Source organism: Ambystoma mexicanum, chromosome 11 (genome assembly GCF_040938575.1).
Source record: "Ambystoma mexicanum isolate Mex_15411 chromosome 11, UKY_AmexF1_1, whole genome shotgun sequence".
Classification (NCBI taxonomy): domain Eukaryota; kingdom Metazoa; phylum Chordata; class Amphibia; order Caudata; family Ambystomatidae; genus Ambystoma; species Ambystoma mexicanum.
In genome coordinates, this window is record NC_090934.1 from 868,634,590 (window position 1) to 868,661,732 (window position 27,143).

Sequence of the window (27,143 nt, forward strand, 5' to 3'; positions counted from 1 at the left end):
TACCTCCGTTATTGTGATGCTGCTGCATACTATTCCTATTTGCTCCATTCGCTCCTGGGTGTCCTCTATGCTGTCTCCTCTGACCAGACCCATTTCTATTCTGTAGATGCAGACATTGCGCTCGCCAATGTCCTTCCTCCTTACAATATGCACACTGATTCGGTCCCACGGTTCCCCCAGGCATATTCAAATTACTCCTTCCTTGTGCGTTCCCTCGCCCTCTATTATGTCCTACTACTTGCTGTATTAATACTCGTGTCTTTAGATTTACCCTATCTCTCTCTTCTTTTTCTTTTCCTGCAGTCACTCTGCGCTCATAATATTGGGCCATATGTAATACTTTGCCCAACGTTTTTGCTTGCCATGCACTCTCTGATGTCATTATTAGATCCTGAATTGGAAGTTTTAACCCCCTCACATATTTGTCAACAAATAACCTCTTTCCTGCTTCCGAACCCACATCCTGCCCACTGAAATCTGTGAATACTTCTTCAAATCTATTAAAATAATCTGTAGCCAACTCAGTCTTGCCTTGTACACATGCAGTCAATTTGTCCCATTGAATTCTTTTCTCTGGGACAATTACTTTTAACTTCTGCACCATATGCGCTGGTAACGCCGCCAGGTTCGCTCCTGGTGTCCCTCCAACCGCTTTATTCCTATCTTCTATTATCAAGTCCGCCCATGTGGCGCCAAAGGCTGTTGGGTCATCTACCTTCCTTATTTGTTTCCATATGTCTGCTGGCAGGATCACCGGGAATATTAGGTCTATATCACCCGTGGTAAGCACGGATGATTGTAGGCAGGACTCTACTTCCTTGTAAAACCCTGCAGGATTCTTTCTTATATCAGGAATCGTCTGTTTTATGTTGTTCACCTCCTGTCTGGAAAAGGGGACATGCACATATTGGGCGGTGTAATGGGCTGGTGTCACCTGCGCCCCTGCACTGCCCACTGCGGGAACCTCCACTTTGGGCACAAAGGTAGGTGGGACCTCTCTCATTGGAAATGCCCCACTTACCGCCCCTCCCTTTCTCTTAGAAGTAACAATGTTCCCAGATCCAATGATAGGGCTGTTTCTCCTGTCCCTCGCTCTAGTGCTCTTCTGTATACTGCCATTATTTCGGGTGGGCTGGCCTTATCTTTTTTTATATCTTTGTCTAATAAATGTTCAGCCATCGACTGTAGTGCTTTTCTTTTTTTTCATGGGCATGGAATATTCATCAAATATCTCGTGTATCTCCATTGTGGGAATACTAGGATCCGACAACCATCTAAACGCTCCTCGTATACATACTTTTAACTTATCGCCCCTTTGTACTGACGACATTGAATGTCGTCGTTGTATATATGGCTCTACAGTTTCCTTCCTATTTCTCCCGATATCCCTACTCCGGTACCCAGGTGTAGCAAACATTTCGGCATAATCATTATCTAATTCATCTTTAAGCTCAAAAAGTCTATATACATGTTCTCTCACTTCTTCATTCCTCTCCCTACAGCATGCTAATGCATTCAAATCTAACAATCGCTGCGGTGGTAATTTCCCAATTAGCTGTTTCCATTTCTCCACCAAATATTCACCCATGCATTCCAACACTACATGTCTTTTGTTGCTTCTACGGAAGTCATATATCGAAGCCACTGCTGCCGTCCCATCATTCCGTCTATATACATCTCTGCCTGTTGCTGCAATTCCACCTTCCTTTCTTTGCTGATTGCGCTGCGGGTTACCCTCTGGCACCCCCGTTGGTCAGTCCTGCCTCTTGCCCCCGTGGTTTCAACTTCAACCGCGGGAGGAACGGACGGTACCGAGTCTGTGCCTGAGGCGGGAGGTGAGGATGGGACAATGGGAACAGGGAGTGTCTGTTGTTTGCCTGATTGGCTAATAGGAAGTGTTACGCGCGCGGTCTGTAGCTGCGGGAGGGCTTGAGCTACCGGAGGGGGAGCTTAAGCTAGGGGCGGGGTCTGGGCAATAGCTACTAATGTGTCTGGTCTTACTTCTGATCTTGGGCCTTGTTTTGTATGGGTCAATATATTTTCTATCAATTCATCTGCTATGTGTAATTCTCGTTGTGGGTATATCTTTTCTATATTCAACTGGTCACGCCTACCTGCCCTTCTTAGACTCTCAGTCCACTCCTCCTCTTCTTTCTCTTCCGCTACGATTTATGCCTGCGCGCATGCTTTGCTCTGCTTTTAAATCGGAGCATTGCTTCCTTCCTCCAGTCTTTAATAGTCTCAAATGCTGCAGGACGCGCTTTCTTTCTTATCAACACCCTTTCCAGGTTGTCTACACTTGTTATCTCAAAACTACCATTAACCGGCCACTGATAGTGTTGCTGCTTTCTGGTTTGCCTATGCCAAGTCTCACAGAATATTATCGCACCCACTCCATAATTCACAAACATCTCATACGCCGGCGTTTCCCCAGGTGGTACAATTTGACCATCTTCCAAAGATTGTCTACCACAGCGGAAAAACCCTGCTAAGGTGGACAATACCCCAGGCATGTTTCAACCTTCCCCCTGGTTAATCAACCATACCTAGGGCGTTTGATTTTGCAAAGTCAACTCTCAACCAATATCAGGATACTTTGAATCGGGGAATGGCTCGCCTGATAAATCAAGTCGTCTGTATACTGTCGCACCAAAGGACGTCGTGTCTGCGTTTCTTGGCTTCCGCCTCGTTTCGGGACCCTCACCTCCTTGTTCTCTAGCCAGGCACGTCGATCAGGGATCAGATGTGTGCAGATCTGCAAAGGAATCTCTCATCACTTTTACAGGGCGCCCCGAACACCTCTTGATCCCGGCTCGATCGTCCCGTCCTCGCCATTCTCTGCCTTACTCAATTACAACGTTATGCGATGGAACAAGTGGGGGAGGCTCCCTATTTGGGCGCCATCCTGAAAGGGGCCCCTAGGGGACCCTGACGTCTATGGAAACAAGGCGAGTCACCACACACGATAGATACGCCAGACACAAGGTTGTATTCTCAAAGGTAGGGTTTATTGCAAAGCAAAAATCTCAGTTGGCCAACTCGGTCTCACGCCCTGCGACGTGTATCTCTAGACCTCGAGGGACGCAAGAGAGTGAATTACGTACATCAGTTACATATATACAAAATGCATATCAAACAATCAGCTACGACATGTTTAACACCCCCCTTCATTGGGTTTCTTTGAACTTGGTGTGATGATGGACATCTCCGACTACTATGACACCTTCAAACATCTATTTTAGTAACAATTTGCAATTTGTGAGTGCGAAGGCATCTTTCAGTTGTTGAATAGAACACAGCGCTTCTGTTCTTGGAAGCGAGCTACATAGGGGGGGGGGGAGTTGCATTCCGGACTTTGCTATCTATTAGGTGCTATTCGTGTCCTGGGAGCCGACACGCTCTAGCGGGCTCAGCAAAGGGGGGCCGTAAGAAAAGCATAATTCAAGCCTTTAGCGGAATTATTCTAACATATTCTACCACATAACGAGACTGGCTGGCAGCTGTGAAATGATTAAATGCCCTGCAGCTCTGCTTCAAGGCTACATTTGGGAGGAAGCCGGGCATTCTTCCTGGCGCTGCCTACGTTTGTGTTTCAATGAACTCTTGTTATCTTCTCGGCCCTGCGGCCTTGTCCTTTTCACATACAGACAACAATGTTTCACAGTCAAGCAGTGTAAGCGGAAAATATACTGCGAAGCAATAGGAACAGAAAGCAATGAGCAATGGTTAGAAAACAAAATGGCGATTCTTGTTACATCAAAATGGCCGTTCATTGGTAAACTCGAAAACCTATATTCTGTCATATCGTGCATGAGACGGTTGGCCCACGGCCACCAAAATGCGTTTGCGGTCACAAAGTAGAGGTATCCATATTTCTAGACTGACAGATGTATGTACTGATTGATGTTTCCTTACTGCCACCCTTCCACTCCCCCTGTCCCCATGTTTCCTACCTTGCCCTGCAGATGTACTCCCTGTGCACACTTCTCTTTGACCTGTGCCACTTCACAATCCAATCCCTTCGACACTTCCATGACCACCCCAGACATGCCACTGTTCAACATGTGCCACACACATTCGTTCTTATGTATCATCATCCTCCGCTTTTTTCGCTTCATGGCGTAGACTATGGATAATCATTCTGGCCTCTTGTGTGCATTGATTCCACAGGACATGTTTGTTACAGTTGATGCATGTCGGGTTATACAAATATGCGCATGTGTTCTTGTGACTGACTGTTTGAGTCACACGATGAGGACACTTTTATCACAGTGTTTGATTTTGTTGGTTACCTGCACCAGGGTGTGTTACATGTTCTTTGGTTTTGAATCCTTCTTCATGTCATCAGCCACTGTCAGTGAGTGAACATTGCATGCACACATTGGGGACACATACATGTGTATGATCATCCACTCCCCATAGCCTGTCTTCATCTGCTCTCCCTGTGTGAGTTGCAAATGCGCCCTGGAATCCATGCACACATCTGGGGACAGTCTCTATGAGGGTGTGTGGTGTGTTAGGGGTGAGGGAACAGCTGCATGCTGTCCGTAGGTCCATTTGCAGTGTTGTAGCTCCGGGTGTATGTTGGTTGGTGTCGGGTCTCCGTATATGTTTGAAGTGCCTTCTTTGCAGGGGTGTAGCGTACATGGGTCTTTGGGTCATTTGCATGCCAGGATGTGCGTTCCTGGTGTTTTTTTTTAATGTAGAGCTGATGATTGACTTTTCACATGGGCCCATTCTTTGCCAGTCTACCCTTCACCGTCACCCACTTTTGTCCTTCATGTACCACTAGATGTGGTTCTTGTCCATCTATGTTCCTTCCATGCTCTCCAACCAGGATCCTACTTGAAGAGGTGTTTATGTTTCCATCTTCTTCCCTAGGGTGGATTGTCTATGCCCTCACACCTTGTGATGTCAGTCAGGTCTGTCCTCATCTCTGCTCCAGACAGTCTCCTCCTTGCAATGTTTTATTCTGCCCCTATCTCGCTCCACTCCACTGCTCGTCAATAGTCACTTCGTGTCCTGTCTCCTTCTTGCACTCTGTGATCCTTATACACTGGGTGGTGCATGACTACTTTTGTGTTGCCTACATGAGTTGGCATTGATGGCAAGTATCTTGAAGTTGTTGCAATGCATGTCTTTTTGCGATTTGCAAATTTATTTGCAGGTGGGATGCAGTAGATGCAAGCCAGTTGGCTAACATGTGCAGGTATGTGAAGTGCACTCAGGGTGTGACTTGTGTTGTGTTTTGTGGCATGGAGTTTGGTAGTGTGTGGAGTTGCTTCTGTTTACTTGGTTGAGGGGGGGGGGGGGAACGGGTCCAGCTTCGTGGGTGCATGTGACACCCCCCTCCAGCACTATCTGAAATGTCGTCAGGCCTAATATGATAGTCGCTTGTTTTGTTCCTCCTCTAACTTTCTGCACCCCTCTCCCTCACCTCTTGTTTTTTTTCCAGCTCTACCAGAAATGTCATCAGGCCTAGTACGGTAGTCGCCTGTCTGTTTCCATTTCCTTCCCACTCTCCCCCTCCGTTCCTTATCTATGTTTTAGCTCTTGCACTATCTGAAATGTCGCCAGGCCGAGTACGATAGTTAATTTCACATCCTTACTGTTCATGGCCTGTAAGAATGTCATTGTTTTTTCCCTTGCTCCCTCCCTTGCGCTTTGAAACACATTGGCCCTCATTACGACCCTGGCGGAATTCGGAAAACGATGGCGGAAATGCAATACCGCCATCGAATAGGGCTCGGTGCGACTATGACCCGTCACCGCAAAGTACGATGCCATTAGCGACACCGTAGTGAACGCCAACGCTAACTGCACCAAGCACGCGCGCGCGCGCGCCATGCCAAACCGTAAACACCACCATGGCGCAACGGTACGCCAATTCCGACCCCAGCGGACATGTACCTAACGCCATCAAGCATGGCGGAATGCACCATTCCGCCATGGTGAGAAGTACGGCATCGCGAATCAACCGTAAACGGCCCCACTGACTGCCCGTACACCGCTCCCTGCCCACAAAGTACAACTCCCCGTAGGTGCAACGAAGCCACAATGCAACCAGTGAAATGCACAAGTCACCCATGCATGCCAACGAACAAATGGACCTCAAGAGGGGCCAATGGGAGCTGCAGGGCACAGATGGCACGAATACAGACCACAGTCCCCCACCAAGAAACGCACGCAAACACAGGCACCTGTGACCAGCAATATTCAGAAAATCACAACATTCCACCAGTCCACCTGGCTGACCGGCATCTGTCACACAAAACCCAATCCCCCGCCCCTGAGCATGACAACATTCAAACTGTCATATTGGCAGCCCCCATCCCTGACCTCACGGGCTTCGTAGGCAAACGCGCCCAGTACAGGACCACGCAACAAAACTCCGAAGCTGGAACCCAATGCAGATCCCCTCACAATACATCGCTCCCCAAATAGGAATATGCCACATCACTTGCAAAGAAGAACGCTACACGGCCCATATCAGAATAGAATTTTAATGCACATCAATATCACCAAGCCCATACAGCCATCAGGCCATGAACTCCAAAACACATTTCACCATTGTGGGCTGCATCCGCAAGAAATGACCAGCCACTACTCGTGTGACGCCCTGTTCCCTCATGGTACACAGAGCCACATACACGTACGAAAAGGCAACATGGAAGCGCACAGAACCGCAGGGCCGTCCCAATGGGGAGGCACTAGTCCAGCTGAAAGGCCGAAATGTTGCTCCGAGCCACCAGTACTGCGTAAGGGCATGTGGCCCATTGGCGATCGTCCCATAAGATCGTAATGCTGCTCCACTGATTAACACGAAGCAGCAGGTGTCAGGAGTAAAATCCATCTGCAGGAGTGGCATACAGATGGCAGTGGCAAAAGGGGAGGAGATACCTGTCAACCAAAAGAAAAGAAACAGAATAGAATGGCCATCAGAACTACATTCGAACAACTCACTTCAATGATCACACTAGATCCACAGCCATATGCATGCAAGCCCACTCCAAAGGATCATCACCACCCCAAAACCACTTGCGAATCATAACTACCTATATCGAGGTGAAAACACCATCACAAACGAGTGTACCTGTGCATGCGCCTGTGAAAACAGAATCCTTCAGATGGGATTGGTAACGTGCATGGACACAAGTGTCTGAAGGCGCGTCGAGACAGGGAGGGCTCAACAAGGCCAGATAGACGATGGTCCCACTATGGCAGCCCTGCATCACATAGCGCAGGGGGGGCGGACAGATCCCAAGAAGCCCTGTACATGGCAAACACTGTATCAAATCACCTGCCCATGCATCCATTCATCATTCCCTCATCCCGTAATGAAAACGCCTGAATATTTACTCACATAACATTAGAAATATCCATCGAGTCTGTGCGTTATGCAGCCTGCAAAATCCACAGTGCCCCAGCACGTAATTCCAGTCTAGTGAAGTAACATGTATTTGGGAACGTCCTGCCTTATCGTCCACTACGCAATTGCGCATCCCATACTATTCATATCAATCATAGCATTCTCGCCATGGCCCCTGTCCCAAGGACATTGAACAATAGAACGTTATATTTGCAGTCAGACCTGTGGGCATCTCCTCGCCGCTAGCTGAAAACCGAAAGCGCCGCCCTTCGAATTCCTCATTTGCAACATCACGTCGAAGAGGCATCTGTGGCCGTTTGAAAACACTAATTAATCCATCGAGTGCGGCTGTGTGTGAAAATGGCAACTGCCTTCAACCACGAATGGGACGCCCCGCCCGTCGTTGCAACTCGGTACAGTGATGAATGAGGGCCCACCGTTACTCGAGTACTACGTTCCACTGACCCTTCACAACTCTGTTCGCGACTGCACAGATAGTATGTGAAACAATGGGACCACAACAGAATGAACATATCAACCAATGTTACACGGCCATCGGGTACAAATACAAGATTGCAATAGCAAGATGCCATTCCACGAATTGCAGCGTTGTGCGCGGGACGTGCTCGGCCAAAGGGGAGAGCAGTTTGCACAGGTGGAATGAATCACCACAGGTGGAGGCCATTCAGCCTGGAAACACATAAATTGCACAGCCAGTCTCCTCCCACACCCACTCCGAAATGCTACCGGCAGGACTCGCGATGTTGGCCCTGGGGGACCTGATAGCACTGCAAGTACTCCAACTCCAAGAAGAAGACGAACACCAACTACAACCGGCCGCACGGAGGAGACGCAGGAGGAGGAGGAGGCCAAGGCAGGGCCAGCAAGGGCCGCCAGCACAGCCACTACCACCACGCAGGCAGCCCGCAATCCCACGCCTCCGAGCACATCCGTTCAACCTCACTGATGAGCAGATCCACACCCTCTACCGTCTGGACCGGGACACCATAACCGCCATTGTGGACATGACACAGGCTGACCTTGTCAGCATGATAGATAGCCCAACCGCCATCCCACCCCTACTGAAGGTGGTGTCTGTACTCCACTTCCTGGCCACAGGCACCTACCAGCACACAGTCGGACAGTTGCATGGCATTTCTCAGCCACTGTTCTCACGGACACTATTGCAAGTGCTCGATGCCCTCCTGCAGCACGCAGACGACTACATCTCTCTACCACGCTCGGAGCAGGAAATTACCAACACAAAAGTGGGATTCCATGCACTTGGCGGCATACCGGGTTGCATTGGTGCCATCGACTGCACCCATGTGGAATTGGTCGTCCCACATGCCATGGAGGCCCAGTACCGCAACCGAAAACAATTTCATTCCCTGAATGTACAAATGGTGTGTGACTCCAACAGGATCATTACACATTGTTGTGCCCGATTCCCTGGATCAACCCATGATTCTATGGTCTTGAGGAACTCTACAATACCACGCTACATGGAGCGACACGCAGGGAACAGATCCTGGCTACTCGGTGAGTCTCATTACATGCATGATAATGTGGGGTATGTGATTCGGCAATGACCTGGCAGGAGGGGGGGGGGGGTGTGCGTACGTAGCAATGGCATTCCACATCATACGTTTCTCGTCCACATACAGGTGATGCTGGATATCCACTGAAGAGATGGCTCCTCACACCAGTCCGGAACCCACGGGACCAGCATGAGGAGGACTACAACCATGCCCACCCACGTACCCGTGTAGTCATTGAACAGGCATTCGGCCTACTGAAGACCCGTTTCCGGTGCCTCAGCAGGTCTGGCGGGGCACTCCTGTACCGCCATGAGAAGGTTGCAAAGATGGTGATGGCATGTGTCATGCTCCACAACATGTGCGTACGTAGAAATGTGCCCATGCCCCCTGACGCAGAACTGCAAGCACCTGATGATGGTCATGATGAGGGTGGGGATGTGGCAGCACCTCAAGGAGTCTGCGAGGCACCGGAGGCCCGTGACATTCGTCAGCATCTCATTGATGCATGCTTCTAGCACTCACGCCTGGTGGCTGATACATGGACACGGGATGCGTGGCACTGTGTGTGTCTGGTACATGCACAATATGGACTGTACGCCTATAATGGCCTAGTACACAAAGATCAATGTCCACACATCTCATTGGTTGATCGTGCACTTTTTATGGCATATGTGATATCATGTTGTACACCCTATCGACCCGCCACCCAAGTGAGCCCAACACACCCCCTCCACCCTCCCACCTCCCCCCCGAACACCAGTGTCCAAAGATGCTCATCGTCCGTGGGCAGTCGCTATTGCAAGCCCCCTCTGCGGGTATCAGGGGCACCCCTGCCTGTGGAGCGCAGGTTCCTCCCAGATCTACGTTGGGGGCTGCCCTGGACGGAACTTGCAACGGATGATGTCTCTGCCTGCTCACGTCCATGCATGTCCCTAAGGGTTTGCGAGAGCTCAGTGAGCACACGGCGCACTGCGGCAAGTTCACCACATACGTCTTTGGACGTCGCATGCAGTTCCCCCCTCAGGCTCTCGGTGCTTCTCTCCATTTGGACTCTCAGGCTCTCGGTGCTACTCTCCATTTGTGCCCTTAGTGTCTCTGTGCCTCTCTCCATTTGTGCCCTAAGTGTCTCAGTTGATGTTTCTATGTCTGCCTTAGTGCCCCCACATTCATCGGCATGGTCCTTGAGGAGCGTGGCCAGTTGCTGCTGTTGCACGATTAACTGGTCGAGGGACTGTTGCCTCTGCTGGGCCATGGCCATTTGCGGGGGTGTCACAGAGGGGCTGTTGTCCTCATGTTGCCCTGCCACAGGGCTTGTGGGGGATGTCCAGTCGTCGTCTTGTGGGTGCCCCTGCGTGGTATCCTCATGGTGTACGGGATGGAACAGACAGGGGGATTGGGACAGGTCATGGATGGATCTGACTTCGACATCCCCGTCTTCTGTGTCGGAGCATGCTGCCATCAATGGGGTGTCACCTATGGTGCTGCTGCCACCGGAGGCAGTGCCTTCTGTGGCATCCGTTGGGGGGACCTGTGGTGGTGGTGTTGTGGCCGTGCTGGCTGCTGGGGTGCCTGTTGATGTTCCCTCCTGTGTGCTGCCACCTGATTTGTGCTGCTGCCGTGTCTTGATGCGTGCAGCTGAGGTAGAGGGTCTTTGGCCGTCGGTCTTGGCCCTCTTTGCAGGTGTGCTGGTAGGGGTGTCCTGCAGCTCGTCGTTTGGATCGGACCCTGTGGTGGAGTAAAGGAGGGCGAGGGTTATTGGTGGGTCTGTGGGAATTGGAATGGCAATGTATCACATGCATTGGGGTGGTACCTGAGGGTGATTTGGGTCGGGGCCTTGGAGGTGCTTCCATTTGTGTGTGGAGTGAGGGTGCAGTTGTTTGGCAGCCTGCAGTTAGGGTGTGCCTGCTGCACGTGTAGTGCGTGTTTTAGGGGTTTTTAATTATTTATGTATTTATTGTGGGTTTTAACGTGCGCTATCAGGCCAATGTGTGTGGACGTTCTCCTGGACATGTGTTTCTGTTGCACTATGGGGACACATGGTGCTTCGAATGGATGGACTTTGTGGATTTAGCATTGTTTCATTAGGCCCACCTACCTGAATCTTCGGATGTCTGCACTCCTTTCTCCATCCCTCCGACTCCCTCTATGCTCTCCATTCCGATGGTGGAGGCACAGATTTCTTCCCAGGGGGTCAGCTTGATTGGTGATTCCGACCCTCCCCCGGTGGCTGTGGCAATGTTGCGGTTGGCAGAGAGTATGCTGCGGACGCGTATCCGCAGGTCGTCCCACCGCTTCCTGCATTGCTGTGGGGTGCGGGGTGCGGTCCCCACCGCACTTACCCGCTGTGCCACCAGAGCCCATATGGCCTTCTTGTTTGCGAGTGCCGTCCTGGTCATTTGCGTGGAGAAGACGACGGCAGCATTCTCCTGGAGGGTCTCTGTTAGCACGGTGAGTTCCTCACGGGAGAAGTGGACCTGCCGCTTGCGGTCGCACGCTTTCTTCGCTACTTTTCCCATTTTTCTTGGTTTCGCTAGGGTGGATGACGGGTTGGGTTGTGTCTCAGGGTGGTGATTTTAGTGGTTGTGTGGTTTTAGTGGTTTTATAGGTGTACGGCGGGTTGTTTCCCGTTCCGGGCCCGTGTTTTAACTTCCGTTTCCGTATATTTCCGGTCACCGTACTTTACGGTAGGCGCACACTGCGGTGTCCGCTGTGATGGGTGGCGGTATTGCACCTAGGGCGCCGTACGGCGGCGGTGTGGGCCGTTTTGGGGTCATTTCCGCCATCGCGGACTTTGCACTTCCGCCATGCCGTGGTGCTCGTGCCCGATGGGTCGGAATGGGCCGCACTTTGCTCCTTCTTGCAATGGCGGAAACGCTATTTACGCTGTGGCGGTCCGGTCAGTCACTTTCCGCCAGGGTCGTAATGAGGGCCATTGTGTATAGGCGCTACATAAATAAACTATCATATCATATCATAGTGTTGTTAGGATGGTTTGTGTATGCATGCTGTTTTTTCAAGATAATCATGGTGGCACTGGTTGTGGGATCCTAGTTGGGCGTGGGTATCACTGTAGGGCCTTAGTTAGTTAGTTGTCATGATGCTATCTGCCCCAGCTGTTTGTGTGCTGTAACACGTCTTTAAGGTGGTGGTGGTGGTGAGTGTTGTTTGCGCTTTACACATCAGTCTTGGCTGTCACGTGTCTTCCTGTTGGAATTTGTTTTAATTCTAATTCCTACTCACACAGGCAGTCCAATCCTGATGCTTCTTCCCCTTCTGGGGATGCTGTACCAAGACCAATCCACGCACATACCAGCATCGCTGCACATTGTTGTGATGCAATGTACTCCACAGACACCAGGCACACATGATTGACCATTCTTTGTTGGTTGCCATGGTGACCATGTACCATGCAGGTTGCACCATTACTTATTATGAAGCATGTTGACAGCTGCTGGGTGCATGTCAATGGTCACTTCAGTTCAATGCCCATTTCACTCAATTCAATCCATTACCGGTGAAGTCTGACTTCCCTTGCACTTTCCTTTTGCATGCTCCATTTTGTGTGTGTTTGTCCTTGGCCTCTGTTATCATTGCTTTCTGATGTTTGCTTGTGTGTTTCATGCCAGTCACCCCAGTGACTTGCCTTCCAGTCTAACAGCTGCCTCTGTGAAGTGCTGCCTTCTCCAAGATCCTGTTTTCTATGCAATTAGTGAGATTTTTGGTTCACCTCTTCTTGGGCTTTGCATCATCGTCTCCATGATGCTGGAAATGCATCGGAAGGACAGGGCTTCCGTATCCTTGTCTTTTACTGCTTTTTATTGTGTGTTCTGTCGTGTTTTCCGCGCAGGAATTCATGTGGGACTCCTGGCGGTGCAGCTCTCTCTCCTTTGGTTTGGTGAACGGACCCATGGGGTACCCTTATGGCACCCATGGGTAGGGGTACAACCCTGTGCCCCTAGTGTATGTTTTTGGACACCTGTGAGTGACCCACAGAGCAGGGTACAGGTTGGTGGCAGCTCTGTGCTGAAATGACTGGTGCCCTGAGCGTCCTCCATTTTGGGATGCCCAGGCCCTGTCATTGGAATCGGTAGATTCCTGATGGAGACAAAATGGCCCCCATGGCCTCTTGCATTCCATCACCTGTTACCCTGATCTTCCCGAAGTCCCAGGAAGCACTGCCTCTGTCCCTTCCCCCTGACTGGCTGTTGGGTGGAAGTTCCGTATATGGTAGCGTGGGGAAGTGCCGACCAGACTGGCTGGAGCCTTCTCAACGACCGTATGTTGTGGCTACGCCTGTGGGTGGGACCTGGGTGAATGGAGTGTGTGACGAATATACATTCTATGTTGTGACTGTCTAGTATCTGGTGTTTGACACAATGGTTGAGACAGCCCTGCCTGAAACCGGTATGAATGGAGCTTGGAGTGCTGAATGGCTCGGTACTTGTCCCAATACACATAACTTGTTGTGAGGGTCTGGAGAGAAGCGAATGGCCTGAATACCTTGTGTGCGTGATTGGCTGCCTGCCTGCATGAATGCACGTAGTCTCAATTGGATGCTTGAGTGCGACCCAGCGGAATGAATGGGAGATCAACAGTATATCTGGGGACCTCTCACTGCTAGGAATCGTGTTCAGAAGCTGAAGTCCACTACAACGAGTAACTGGAGTGAAGCTTAACCTTGAGCCTTGCTGGACGAGAAGAATTGCTGTTGCTCTCCTTCACAATCGGAAAGCTGCTGTGCTTCAAGGACTGACCCAGAGAGGACCTTGTATGGCGCCCTCTTCCCGAGCTACGAGGGACCATCGTGCACAGCTGATCTTTGCCTAAGCTCCCTGGTAGACAAACCTTCGACAGGCTGCCAACCCGATATGGGGACTGCAGCGGAACTCCAAGGAGAAGTGCCCGGACTGTTGTCCGCCACTGTCGTCGACTGGAGCCGCCGTGCTCCCATTGCCTCAGAACTTCCTGATCCAAGGACGCTTTCGTCCGCATCGTCGCCGCTGTATCCTGCTAGAGAACACCTGACCGTTGACGCGCCGAGGAGCATCCACCGGTGGGATTCCCGCCACACAAAGGCCACAGAGACGCCGACGACTCAACGCCCTTGCTGGCCCACAGTTCTTCAACTCTTTGCGGTCCAGAACTATCGACCCTGAGGTGCCCTGCACGCCTATTCCTGGCAGGACGTTTACGCTTCCCCGTCCACGAGCACCGCTAGGAACGACGCGGCCACTTCACCGTCGTAGCTCGACCTGTTCTCCGTCGGACGTTCGACGACCCGTGACTCCTGCCTGAAAGGGAGGACACTCAAGAAGGGTTGTCGATTTCCCCGACACAGAATGCTACAACACCAAGGTACTTTGGGGTTGCAGAACTATTGGGAAGTCTAAGGGTGAACAATATATGGACTGGGCTTGTATCTTTCTTCAACAGGTTGCCCGGGTGGGGGGATCTCCACACAGAACTGTGTCCAGGTAGACGGGTCCAGTATTCTGCCTGTTGCTCAACCATCTTGCTTTCCTTCTTCTCTCGATTGCTGGTTTTCCTTTTTATTTTGATCTGTGTGTCATTCTGACTGTATGCACTTTAATATGCACTAATAACGTTAGTGGTACCACTTTAGAATTGTACATATTTACCATTGTTGATTGTCGGAGTACAAAGTGAGTGGTACTTTGGGGTTGCAGAACTATTGGGAAGTCTAAGGGTGAACAATATATGGACTGGGCTTGTATCTTTCTTCAACAGGTTGCCCGGGTGGGGGGATCTCCACACAGAACTGTGTCCAGGTAGACGGGTCCAGTATTCTGCCTGTTGCTCAACCATCTTGCTTTCCTTCTTCTCTCGATTGCTGGTTTTCCTTTTTATTTTGATCTGTGTGTCATTCTGACTGTATGCACTTTAATATGCACTAATAACGTTAGTGGTACCACTTTAGAATTGTACATATTTACCATTGTTGATTGTCGGAGTACAAAGTGAGTTATCGTGATTGTGTATATGACCTTAAATATTAATTATATAAAGACTGTGTTTTAACCGATACAGTGTGTGGACATTCCTTCGTGGGTGCTCGGGCACTACACTGTACTTAAGAACCAGCTCGCATCACCTCCTGAGAAGCTAGGCCTTGATTGCTCGACTACGTTACCATAATAGAGAATCTTGGCAGGGGTCTCTGTGCCTCCCCTCTACCATATAGAGAGCGGAAGTGCAGACCCCCCCTCCGGTCTTTACAGTCTCCACTGCCAGTGTTTACTGCATTGTCACACTGGCACGTAGACGCAGGGATGGCATATCATGGCTTTGACAATAATACAAAGGTGCTCCTGTGTTTCCATCCTCTCCATGTTCTCTTTTTGTGGATTGTCTCAGTGTCATGCTCACTGTGGCCTGATGCATGTGTTGGGAAGGTTCCATGCGCATGATGATGGGCAAGTGTAACATGGTCATTCACTGCATGTCAGTCAGGGGGTGGGGGGGCAGCCAGTGTAGGGGTTTTGGGGGGCTAAGGTGTAACTGTGTGGGTTGTTTATGTTGCATTGCGTGAGGTGGGCGGAGGTGGCTGCATGTGTGCCAGGACACATGGTGATGGGTGGCTGGTGTATGCATTTGTAGCATGTCACATAGGGGGGCACATGTAGGTGTATGTTTGTGTGCATGGATGAGTTGCGAGCACTCACATTAAATTGTTTTTCCCTACAGATGATTTTGGCATGGAATGATGGATACAGGAATTGTGAAGGAAGCAGCAGCTCTATGCATTCACAGGAAACATCATGAGGGTTTGGTGATTTGCAGGCCGACAGAGGGGCAGTTTGGTGGACTGCACAATCCCGATGATGCAGGCTCACATAGGATGGGGTAAAATGTGTATTTCTCTTGCAGCGCACTTTATTTTCCGGTTTTAACATGACTCCTTTGATGTGACTGTGTATTGTGGGCATAGTGGTTGTTAGGGAATGGTTTGGCACCTGAACCAGTTTATTTTTGTGTGACACGCATTGTGGGTCCAGGGCCGTCCTTGCATTAGTTTGTTAGCATCAAATTTGTAGTATGCCTTCCTACGTGTGGTCTCATGTGTGTGGTTTGATGTCTACATGCAACCCAGTTGTTGTTGTACATGGGACATGTTTGTGCTTGTAGTGCACATGGTCTCACAGGTCTTTAATCAGATTTTGGTTTGCATCTCAGAAATGGAGGACTTGTTGATTTTGGTGTCCATGAATGGCTAGGTACTAAGATTTGATTGTTGCCTACCTCATGCATTTTTCTGTGCCATCATATTTGTACTTGTGCATGAATGTTTGACATTACTACACTTGCTGATCCACAAGATTGATTTTACTACATACTTCACAAAGTGGTAGTGGTATAATGCCACTTACAAGTCTTTTCAGGGAGCTCTGCTTGGCCATGTTGTTTTAGGGCTAATGGACACACACACACACACATTTCCACTCCCAGTGGCACATTCTCATGGTGTTGTGGGCACATAGGATAGTCCCCAATTCATCATTGAATGACACCTGGGAGGTGGCTTCACTGTGTGTACTCTACAGGGGCTAGTATTTATATGAAGTACGATTGCACCAGCTGTGTGCATGCAGCCTCTCCATGTGCCCTTTGGTCAGCCGTGAGCAACAGTGGTGCCTGTGGGTGCGGGCGGTGTCCCACCTGAATGTCCACTGGTACACTGCGCCGTGTGGCAACATTGTGCAGTACAGATGCAGACACAATTATTCAACAGACTACTGGTGGTGCATACAGCAACACCCCACCAGAGTGGTCAAGGGAGTGGAGCCCTGACTTCAGCACTCTGAATGTGCACTCCACTATGCCCTAAGTGGCTATATGTGCAGTATCGTATCTCACCTCAGCTGGTGTTGTGGGGTTCCTGATGGGGGACATCAATAAGGTAGTCAGCGGGTAGGCACTTCCTGTGTAAATGTCGACATGGTTGTTATTGTCATTTTTTTTGCAGGGTCTATTGTCCAGTGTGTGATGTACATGCATGTGCATGAGCGTTCATACTCACCAATGAGCCATGCGTTGCCATGTTTTCCAGATACCAAGGCCCAGTGCAGTGATGATATGCAGAAGATGTAGCTTTCATGTGTGCTGCCTGGGAAATTAGCATAGACTTCCATGATGATTCGCTTGGCATCACACAATACTTGCACATTAATGGAGTGCCAGTGCTTTCTGTACCTGTAGATGTGCTCTGTCAACCGGGGTGGCCGTTGCGCTACATGTGTCCAGTCTATGGTGCCTAGTGCACGGGGGAAGAGTGTCACTACATAGAAATCCTACATGACTGTCTGCCTTTCTGCTGGTGTTCGGGGCATGTATATCTGCCTGTGCACACATGCACGTGCTGTTATGCAGGACAGCACCTGGTGTAGACTGCATTACTGGGTGGCCTGTGATATCCCACCAACTATTGCAGTGGTCTGCTGGAAGGACCCAGTGGCAAGGAAATGAAGTGCAGTCAGCACTTTTTCTAGCAGGGCAAGGTGCTGGGAGCAAATGGTGGGTGATGTTAGGCCATCTTCCCACTCCCTGTCAAGGTCTAGGATTATATGGGGTGGGGAGACCTGTACCTGCCATAGAGCTGATCATCGGGAATCCCAAAAAGTGGGTTACGTGTTGTGAAGATCCGGGCCCTGGGCATTCTCCTCCTGCGGTTTCCGTGCACAACGGCTCTGAGTACTTCTGGATTCATCGTGGCTGTAGACATCCATTTGGTGAGTATTGCGTGCATTATATGCATTCTCTGCAGCCTTTGACACTGTTAACCTTCAATCCTCCTTGACTGCCTCCACTCGATAGGAATCCGTGGCTCGGCACTCAAATGGATTGCCTCCTTCCTCAGCAACAGGAAACAATTCACCTTCCTCTCCCCCTTTGTCTCAACTGCTTGCGCTGCGAACACTGGAGTACCCCAAAACACATGCCTCTCTGCTCTCCTTTTCAAACTCTATCCGACCCCTCTACCAGGAATCATCCGTGCGCGCAACCACTCCTGCTACAACTATGCCGGCGATACCCAAATTATCCCAAGAATCCCCAAGACAAGCACCAACCAACGTCCCAACTTTGAAGCTTGTCTCCGTGATATTGACCGATGGACAAAATGTAACCACCTCATTTTAAACCCTGATAAAACTGAAATCTTGGTGTGCTGCAATGCTGCCCTTCTCCCACAACCACTCTCTTGACCGCCCTCCCTCGCCCCCGCCAATATAGTAAAAAACCTAGGCTGCACTATGGACTCAGGCCTAACCCTCTTCCGTCAGATCAATAATGTTTCAAAATGCTGTCACTACCACCTCAAACTTCTTAGATGCATGTTTCCTTACCTCTTACCAGACTCGCTGCTGTTATGTCTATTGTTAGGTTATTCCGAGACTGGACTATGCCAGCTCCTTATACCTGGGAGCAGCGGCATAACAACTCAAACTCCAAAGAACCCAAAACGCTGCAGCCAAACTCTTCCTCGCCCTGGAACACAGAGACCATATCTCACCCGCTCTCCGCACCCTCCACTGGCTCCCAGTCGGACGAAGGGCCATCTTCAAGACCATATGCATTACTCACTGAGCAGTCCACAAGACCGGCCAACATATCTACAAAAGACGATAAAACCCTACCTCCGATCTCGCACCCTAAGATCAAGCACTGCCCTCTTTCTAGCAATTCCATCCTCTAATTCTGTCAGGATTGGAGGATCCGCCTTCTCAACCTTGGCCCCTACTCTGTGGAACTCCCTCCCTCCATATATTCAACTCACCCAAGACTACATGGCCTGCCGCAAAGCTCTAAAAACCTGGCTCTTTCCATAATGCTGATTAAACCCATCTAAGGCTGCTGAGACCGAGCAACCTGCTGACTAATGTTCAAAGAGATCCTGAGCAATAACATCACTGAATGAGACTATCAAGTCACTAATAAGTCTACTCTGGATACGACAACGGCAAACGTGCACTTGAAATCCAGAATAGCGAGCTCGTCAGTTCAAAACCTCTACTCAGACACTCACCTCTATCACTATGCTCACCTTCTACACTACATCAACACCCAATTAGAGCGCAGCTACACCCCTCAATCAATTTCAGCCTAGCTGCTCACATACGAACAATACTCCATGAACACCTCAACATTCTAATAAAATGCAGCTATACCCCACAAAAATCGGCCTAGCTGCACACATAAGCATCCTACACAGTCCTAATGCAGCCAGAACCCAGTCTTGGTAACCAACCCTCAGACTGCACACATTCAACTGATATGAAATACTACCACACCTAAGGCTAGGATGCAGCTACCATAAAGCAATTGCATCTGCTGCACACATAATCGGTGCACCCAAGCACCTTATGACAACCTACTCTCTCGACTGACCTGGACTACGGTCCCAGAGGGTGTGCAATCTACCAGCGTTTTGAGGTCATACCATTAATATATAGCACTATATAAATCCCAAATAACATAACAAATAACATAACATTTGTTCCTATGCGCGTTGACGTTTATACCTGCTATCATGTGGCGTATGGGTTCTGGGATTTGCGTGTACTTTTTTTGCAACCTGACTTTCCTGTTCAAATCCATGACTACGGTTGTATTTGCGTGGTGATGGGCGTGCACTTGCTTGGGCCGTGTACCGTCCCTCAATACGTCCACATTTTTGCATGTTCTTCCTCATTCTGCATGTTCCGCCCCTTTTTTTGTTCGATGTGCAAGCCCAGCTCACACTGTGTGTGGAGTCTCGTGCAAGACCCTTCTCGACTCACAGAGACTTGCCAGGCCTGCGCGTAATCCATGCAAGTCCCAAGTATGTCCCGCAGACAGTTCCATGAATCTACTAACATTGATTTGCACACAGTTTGGCACGCAAGTTCTCTATTTTCAGCACAAATAATTCCATGAATCATGAATCAAGGCATCTGTGTTTTGGGGAATATTAAGAGTTTACTCATTCGAACAACAGTGAGGATTAGAACCGCAATCTCCAGGTTGGGCACTTCACCGCTGCTCTATTGGACTAGATGATAGAACAGAAAAGACTGAAGCTGAAGTGTTAACGATGAGAACTGTGCTCTCCACAGAAAACGCTCATCCTCTCTTTGGTAATTGTACAGATATTCATGTTTTAACTGCTTAAAGGGAATGTTTATTTATGGGTGGGGGGCTGAGAAAGGTCTCTGGATGCCCCCCCGACCCCTCATGGAGCCCCACACACCCCAACCCTGCCCTGGTGTGATCCCACAGTTGCACATTTCCATTCCCAGCACAGGACCTGACACAGTCATACCAGAGTCAGAGGCTTGTGAGAAAGACTCAGAAGTCTAGTGTAGGAAGGGTGCCTTTTACATAAAACCATAGAAGGCTGATGGACTTGGATGCATGGGGCACTTTTTATATGAACCATTCACAGGGCTTCACTTCTGCGCCCCAGTTAGAAAGAGGACTACTAGCATTGGGACATGCACAGTGCTTTGTGGGAAAACCCTGAAAATATGCTGGAAGACGAAGATTGACACCTCCATCTGGTTGGTATCAGACCGCTACCCCATGAAGACCCCTGACCCAAATCCTTGTGGTGACAGGTTACATGCGTTTAGACAAAAGAAAGACACCCATGCAGAATAGCCACCACAGAAAGAACACTTGAATAGACCTCAATGTTTGATTAATCACAAATACATGTAACATATACAAGAAGACTTGATCGCAGGTCACTCAAAATTGCGTAAAATAACAGACATGGCACATGAACATAAAATTGACTTTTGTGTTTTGACTTCTCTATTGCTCTAACCTCGAAGCATCACCAGGAAGGGCTGGAAGCGTGCACTGCAGATACAAACATTACAAGAGTAAGCCACATCTGCTCAAATACATTATTGAAAACATAGTAGCCTCAATGTATCATTCTTACACCGCAAAGGTTTTTTTTAACTATTAGCTAGGTATTAATAAGACATGAAGATTTTCTTGTTTACATCATGTGATGAGAGCATCATTTGGTGCTCTCCCACACAGAGCGCCTGCAGTGAAGAAGATGCCCAGACTGACAGCACCACAGCATTCCTCACAGCACTTCCACAAGAGCTGCACAGAACACAGACGCCATCATGCACCGCCACCTCCATAGGATGCGAACAAAGAGAAAGTGTGTGAGGGGGAGAGAGTGGAAGGGAAACAGAAAGGGGGAGAAAGGAAAGCGAGAGAGGTGGGGGGAAATAATTAGAGGAAGAGTAGAGGGGAAACATATTTCACCTACTGGTATACAAACAAAAATCTCTCTTTTGCTTGGATTCTAACTTGAGATTAAAAAAAGGTATACATTAAAAATAAGTGATTCTTATATGTACATTTGATTGTCAAGATAACTACAAGTAACAAAGTTGCACAAGTATTTAGGGCATTTTTCAGAAGTAATAATTAAAAATGTAATTGTGTGTTACAATGCTAAAAAGGCATTGTGTAATAAAAAAGGTAGAATTGGCAAATATTTGAGAGTTAAAAAAGTTTGGATTTTTTGTTAAAAAAAAATTATAAAAGTTAACTGTGCCAGAAAAACCGGCAGGTTAACGCCAGACCCGTATTACCATTCCGCCTCTGTGATTCCCGGAATCACCGGGGCACTACGACCCCGGTGAACCAGGAATTCCGGAGGCGGAATTCTGTGAATCCCCATTCCCATGGAGTCCCAATGGACTCCATGGGGATGAGGACAATGGAAACACTGGTTCCGTCTATGACGGAGCCAGTGTTTCCATGTCCGCCAGCAGGTGAGTGGTGTAAATCCCGCCAGGTCAGACCTGGCGGAAAGTGACACCTCCTACCTGCAGGACTCTTAATCAGCCGGTCCGGAAACAATGGTGGCAGCGGTTTTACCGACACCATTCTTTATGGACCGGCAGGGTAGTAATGAGGCCCACAGGCTGCAAACGGAGGGAAAGAGAGAGCAAGAGGTGGAGAGGGGAGAGAGTGGACGAGAGAGAGTGAGAAAGAAGGGCGAGAGAGAGGGAGAGAAACAGAGAAAGAGAAAGAGAGGTGGGGAAAAAAAGAAGAAAATTAGAGGAGCAGAGTAGGGTAGGTCCAGAAGAGGGGGAACATATTTCACCTACTGGCATACAGGCAAACAAAAAAAATCTCTTTTGTCTGGATTGATTCAATCTAAAAATGTAGAACTAGAGATAAAAAAGGTACCCCTGAATAAAACAAGTATTTCTTGTATGTGCATTTCATTGTCAAAAAACTGAAAGTTACAAGTTACAAAGTTATAAAAAATAAGGCATTTATCAGAAGCATTAATACAAAAAAGTGAAAGTTTTAATTGTGTGTTACAGCGCTAATAAATTTATTGTGCAACTAAAAAGTTGGAATTGGTAAATATTTGAGAGTTTTAAAAAGTTTGGATTTTTTGATTAAACAATTATAAAAAGCTATTTTGCAGATTAAAAAGTTGGAAATCGTACATAAAAGCTATAGGAACACATTGCTGAGCTTTCGAAGTTTTGGATTTGGATTATTCTAAAGTCCTTTAGGGATTTTGAACATGTTGGGGGTGTCATTTATTTGTTATAAAATATGGGATTATAAATTACAACGTTTTTTAAGTGTGGGTTTTAAAATAAATCTGAATTGCTAGCTACACCATAATAAAATAGTTTGGTGTAAACAAATGGCATTCTAATTAAAACTTCTGCCAATATGTTTTCTCTGTAAAAGGAAATACTATAGGATATTAAAAATTCAAATTTCATAGGGTGGGTAATGCCCTTCTTTTCGCCACACAGGGATCACAGCAGGAAAAAAACAAGTAGTGTTGCTTATTGTCTGGTAGGAAGAACGTCAAACATTGAATACAGCCCTTCCTAGGACACGCCTTTCAATTCATTCCATTGAGCTGGCAGTTTGTCTACCCAATTCTCCCCCCAGCAGTCATGTATATGACTGCCTATTACCGCATAAGATTGTATCATTTCTCTTTCGATTGTGTGCACAATATACCCACATCTGGTTCATCTGTCAGCTGTGGTTCAGCTGGATGTGTGTGCTTCTACTACCAAGATGGTGATTGATGACAGACTCTCAATGCCATCCCTCTGGACCCCCAGTGCATGCACCCTCAGTAGCATCTGTTCCGCAGCCTATCTCTTCTTCAGGAAATATCCCCACAGTGCATCCATTGGATCGGAACCCATGCAACCATTTTCAGATCCCAGGGAGCAATGCGGTTTAGGAGCCTTGCAGTCTTCACTCGGATTGGGCACTTCAGAGAAACAATTTAAGTTGTCAAAAAAAACTTGCCTATATTTTACTCTCCTTTATACAGTATTAGTGTGTACTTGGATGTCCTGCCTGTAAATACTCTACCAGCTTTGCCACTCTTAGTCGTGGAACCTGGGTGCACTGACACACTAAGTTTGTGCCTCACTTTCAGTAGCCTGGAGGCTTCTGCCAGCCGGGCAGAGGAATTCCAGAAGGGGTGATGCGGCCCAGCCTGCGCTGCACGGGAGATGGTGGCAAGCAGCAGGATGCATTGCACAGAAGATGGCGGCAAGCCGTAGGATGCACTGCTGTTGTATAGCTGCTACAGTATGACACAGCTGGGGAGTAGGGATCGATGAGGACCCCAGAGTTGTTACTTGCTGTTGCAGTGGCAGCAAGGCCGCCAATAGTGGCAGTAGAGCGCTTTAGAGAACCACTTACCTTACACGTGAACACGTAGTATTGCAAACCATGCTGCTGTGGGGACCTTCAAGGCGGGGCGTGCTTGTGTGGCAGAGAGGAAGTTATTATTATTATTATTGGTTATTTGTGTGCGAGTACAGGGCGGCCTGAGGCACGGGCTCGCCCATCGCATTCATGTCATTCCTCTCTGTCATTGTTTCACAGCTGCAGTAAAGGTGGCATATGGGAACAGGAAATGCAGTCTACTAAGGGGACCCCCCCACCAAACCCTCCCCTCCCACCTCCGCCATATCATTGTGTCAAGAAGCGAAACATTCAGCAGAACTGTAGACATACCCAAATGATGCCATGCAGCGAAATTGCTATCCCCATTGCTTAGAACATAGCACGCTTGCCACTAGTGCAATGGGCCCTCTGAATTAGTCAGCACTATTACCCCTCTCCTGCTTTCTTATTCTCCCAGGGAGGGCCCAGATGTGTCCACCATCGAGTCATTTCCACAGGTGGCCAATAAGAAACATCACTGGCCTGGGCATCGTCTGAAAGCTTTGTTTCAGATCTTAAAGGCACCTGAGGGAACACTCGATTTGCCAGGCTCAGTCCCAACCAAAAGAGCCAACTTCCTGGGTATATCTGATTTCATACAGCAGAGTTATTCTAAGGTTACTTAGGTCATACAGGCTGATGCCTTGGTCACCTGAGGCGTCCCTGGGTTACTCAGATCTTAAAATCAGACCTCACATGGTAGAGCTATCCTTAGGTTACTCAGATCATACAGGCTGTTGCCTTGGTCATCCGATGAGCCCCTGGGTTACACACATTTTACAGGCTCAGACCTCAGATGGTGGTGCTAACTTCACGTTATTCCGATCGTACATGCTTATCCCTTTGGGCGGCCGAGCTATTCCCTGGGTTCCGCAGATTTAACAAGGTTGGGACTCGCACAGCAGAATTAGACCTCTGGGTGGACAGAATGTGCAGGCGCATGCTCCAAACAGAATGTGCAGGTGCATGATCCAGACAGCATGTGCAGGCGCATGCTCCAGACAGAATGTGCAGGCACATGCTCCAGACAGACTGTGCAGGCGCATGATCCAGACAGACTGCGCAGGTGCATGATCCAGACAGACTGTGCAGGTGCATGATCCAGACAGACTGTGCAGGTGCATGATCCAGACAGACTGTGCAGGCGCATGCTCCAGGTAGAATGTGCAGGTGTATGCTCCAGAGAGATAATGTGAGCTCCTCAACTGACACAGCAGGGAAGTCACGGGACACCTAGGGCCAGGTTAGCATTTTGGCAGGAACAATAATCATAATATTTGTCCATCTGTTTGCCTCTTTGATCAGGTGTTCTATGCCCCCCTAGCTGTGCCGCCTTTGACACAAGAAAGATGCTGTTGTCCAATGCTGGTTCCTGGGAGCTTGGGGGGGGGGGTGCTCCAGATTTCTCACAGCTCCTCATGACTGCTCTGTGCTCCTCTCTGCCGCCTCGGTTTCAGCAGGACTGCCCGGGGTTGGACATCAGTGGTGGTTTATGTAGTTGCAGTATGAATGGAATCGGACTCTTCATTCGAAGTCCTATTGGCTGATTCATGTTCGATCAATCTGTTGCCACCAATGGTGGTGCTCCATGCAATATGGAAGGGAAGGAGAAAGGGACGAAGGAAGGGAAGGAGCAGAAATCCCTAGTGCCGGGCACTAAGCACGATCCCAATGCAGGTGGCAGCAGCTACCACACACAAGACCAATAACACGGTGACAATGATGTTGAAGACCTTGGCGGTGTTGGCATAGTGCTGGGCGCCGTCCAGGTCCCCCGCAATCTTCCGATCTCTGGACTGGGTAGGAGGAGAGAAAGAAACAACACTTAGATAATGTCACTGGAAACACTGATTTAACCAGAGAGGGAACAGACGATAGGGTGGTGGGGGGCAGCAAGAGACAGAGGGAATAGAAGAAATGGCTTTCTATCTGTCTATCTAGGTGGAGATGAAAGGGGACAGGAAAGGAGAGATGAAGGTGAGATTGAGAGAGGAGGGGAGGGAAAGTGTCCGAGTACAGGGGAAGAGGATAAGCAGAAAAGGTTGTCAATACAGAAAGAGAGACAGCAAGAGAAAGGAAGATGGAGAGCTGGTGGGAGAGGAACGCTTTTCTGTATCTCATCTTTTTTAATCTAAAATCAACTGCAGAAAAAGAACACCCCTATGCATAACTACTTGGAATAGCTCAAGCTAGAAATTGTATATTTTCTGGGAGAAACTAATAATAAAAATTTAAAAAAACGTAATTCTATAATGGACCATGCTCTCATTATTTAATAGGACACCTGGCTTCGCCCTCTTGGGTATGGAGAAAGTATGGTTATGAAGAAGCAGGCGTGTGGCAGAGATGATATAAGGTACACAGAAGCTCTTCTTACATTGTGGAGGATGGCACCAACCACCTGAGTGCAACAATCCTGAACTACCTGCAACAGACACCAACCTTTGGCACTGAGCTAGCCAGTCTTTATTACCACATTTGTTTCATAGCTTCGCTCCCCCCCCCCCCGCCCCACCAAGGCGATTTTACCAGATCTTTGCCGCAAAATGCAGGGAGGGGTGGGGAGGTTGGTGGGCTTTGGTAAGGTAACATGGGGTGGGTGTTGGGGGTACTGGGGAGCGGATAGAGTATGGGGGCTTAGACAGGGGTGTGGGGGTCTCCCCCTGGATTTTGCAGTAGAAATGTCAGTACGACAAAAAGCTGCGTTGAAAATATGAGCGGTAAAAAACACATAGAACCCTTTGCCGGTAGGCGTACCCTCACGGGTCACCAATCTTGCTAAGCGGTGGCCGGATAATAATCAGTCACTTTTAGTTTGCGACACCTATAAGCCAAAACTATTGCATTGGAGTACAGATAGGGAGGAATAACATAGGAGGAGGGAGTTTGTTGGGTGTTGTTTGTTTATGTGCCCACCCATTGCCTGCCCATGTCCATGCTAATCCCTATGGCCGTTCCCACCCATTCCTGCCTCTCCCTACTCTAAACACTTCCTCATGAGAGCTCTTTGAGCTCACTTTAATCGAGCCTTACTATCAGGCTTTGCATTCAAAGTGGCTGCTAGAGTTTGTTCAAAGCAGTCTTATGAGAGTTGATAACTTAATTGGTGTTGTAAACACTCTTCTGTCAACCATATCTGCCTTCAGCCACTTGTTTTATAAGCACTCTGCCTGTCTTTCGCTGAAGTCCTGTTTAAAAACAAGCATTGTCAAAGCCGACATTTGTGGCTTGTGCATACTTTTTAAGCTTTGGCCAGGTACAGCTATTAGATGCCCAGGTACTTGCCCTTTCTTTTACCTGCCACCAGCAATGGGTAGTTAATACCCCTGCCACTGTGCCTGGCAAGTGCCTTCCCCATGCCTACACAAAAGCCCTTTTGGCATTGCCAATGCTTGTTAGGAGTGTGCCTGGATCTACCAGGCGACAGGCAAGAGGATGAATAGAAGCACATATCGTGGTAGAGAGTACCCTGCTTGAAC

At 48.8% G+C, this 27,143-nt stretch overlaps 1 long non-coding RNA gene across 1 annotated transcript in view; it reads right to left on the reverse strand.

Moving 5' to 3' along the window:
* Positions 1-22,232: 22,232 nt before the first annotated feature.
* LOC138503858 (uncharacterized) overlaps positions 22,233-27,143 on the reverse strand; it is a 51,928-nt gene continuing 47,017 nt past the window's right edge. Inside the window, exon 2 of the long non-coding RNA XR_011279723.1 lies at positions 22,233-25,460. This is a non-coding gene — a long non-coding RNA (uncharacterized lncRNA). The remainder of the gene's footprint in view (positions 25,461-27,143) is intronic.